Genomic DNA, 1,838 nt, shown 5'->3' with positions numbered 1-1,838 from the left:
GACAAAGCAAACCAAACAATAAAGAGGCGAGGAAGATGATGTGCCCAGTGGAGTGGAGAAATGGAGAGTGTACCTATAAGAGCTAATTATCTGAGCACATAATTCTTCAGGTTAAGACAGGGAGAGCTGAACACCAGCCAAGCCACAGCTGTATGAGAAAAGGGCCTGGGCAACACACTAGGGCTAAGGTCCAATACCATGACCAAGAATAATTTAAAGTAAAACATGTGTATAGATAAGAATAACAAGACACTATAAGTGAATACAGATAACTGTGTTATATGTCAAGAGAAGTTATGAAAAAGGTAAGACTACCAATATTTGAAACTGGGCTTAAGCTGAAAAGGTGTTCATGTGTGTTCAGGAAATGAATAAAAAACTGTTACTATAAAGGATTATTGCAATAATTTCATGGTCACCTACATACAATAGTTTTTATTTAAAAACGCTGCTTAGTGACTGAGGGAGAAATTATATATATGCCAGGATGAGCGATGAGCGTGAGTTGGAATAGTGGTTTTGTTATGGACAGCACTGAAGATTTCAAATGGGTCTCAGCCTTTTGCTTTGACCACCATAAGGATGACATTGGCTTATTCAAGTTTCCTAAGGATCCTGAGCTGCTTTCAAAGTGGGTGAAGCTAGAGGGAGCTCGTCTGAAGTGTTTTCCTGCACGTGTTTCCCTTCCATGCGTTTTCTAACAGGGCAGTTGCAGTCATATTAAGCCGAGCATACACTGTGCAATATTTTCAATGGGTGCACTTAGGTACAGCTCAAACTGTACGACGAAACCGCAGGGTTTAAAAATACACAGCTTACGATGTGTGTTCTTACACCGTGCAGCCCGACGCTCTGATGCTATATACCTGCTCACACTGTACGTCCAGAGACCACACGATGGTGGTGGTTTCTGTGTGACTTGCAGAATCCCTGTCGTCCAAACAAGGTTAAATTGTTGGGCTCACTGGATTGTGTGCTGAGCTGCGTTAGGGTTCTTTCTCACCTTTTCCTCCTTAGACTCCAGTCCTGACGAGCCTCCAGCTGGTTCCAATTGGACGCAATCAGGGAGCAGTATTTAGAGGAGTGGATTCCCTGGGACGGACGCCAGTCGGTTAAAGTTCCACACAGTGGTAACCTACCTGCTAGCTCTCCTAAGACCGAACCGATAGTTTAGACTTAAGCTTACCTCCGTGTCCTCCTTCTCTCTCCTAGAAGCCTTGCTGTTTCCAAGCCGGTCCTCCTCTCAGTCCTCCTGGATCCTCCCCTCGACTGCTCACCTGCCTGTCCACCCTCTGGAGCTCTCAAGTCGAAGCCCTCCATCTCTGTCTAAGACTCAATCTCAGTGGGCTCTTCCAACCTCCCCTCCAGCTGCACCGCTCTCCAAGAACTGTAAGAAATCAGCATCTTCTCTAAATAACTCAGATCCTCCTGCTAGCATCTAACTTATATCTCTCTCCGTGCAGTTCCTGAAGAAGCCGCTGTTATCCGAACCATCACGCCAGGCTGAACTTTATTCTGTAAAACTTTTCAATAAACAATCTAACTGCTTCCCTACTCGCATTGTGTCTGCGCCAGAGTCAACTTTTGAATCATGTCATAAATAGCTTAGGACCGTTAGAATAGTTTTAACTCATTCATTGCCAGCATGTAGTCTAGCTTACTTTAAATTAGCCAGTAAAAGCAATACTGATTTTCTGATAAATTGTCTATTTTATAAAATAATACTCTAAATCGGAAATCTTTAACAGGGGGTCTGCCAACCCAATGGGGTCCATGGAGGTACTGCATGGGGGTCACCAAAGTTTTGGTTGATTAGACTTTTTTTTTTTTTAATCCCC

The 1,838-nt window shown here is 43.7% G+C and overlaps 1 long non-coding RNA gene across 1 annotated transcript; it reads left to right on the top strand.

The window, feature by feature from the left end:
• The first annotated feature begins 1,019 nt into the window (after positions 1 to 1,019).
• LOC119788551 lies at positions 1,020 to 1,592 on the top strand. The gene is made up of 3 exons (XR_005281487.1): positions 1,020 to 1,130; positions 1,213 to 1,389; positions 1,464 to 1,592. It is a non-coding gene; the product is annotated as an uncharacterized LOC119788551 (long non-coding RNA).
• Positions 1,593 to 1,838: the final 246 nt, after the last annotated feature.

Source organism: Cyprinodon tularosa, unplaced genomic scaffold, assembly GCF_016077235.1.
Source record: "Cyprinodon tularosa strain WSP-4 unplaced genomic scaffold, ASM1607723v1 ctg32, whole genome shotgun sequence".
Lineage (NCBI taxonomy): Eukaryota > Metazoa > Chordata > Actinopteri > Cyprinodontiformes > Cyprinodontidae > Cyprinodon > Cyprinodon tularosa.
This window is presented reverse-complemented; position numbering and strand designations above follow the sequence as displayed.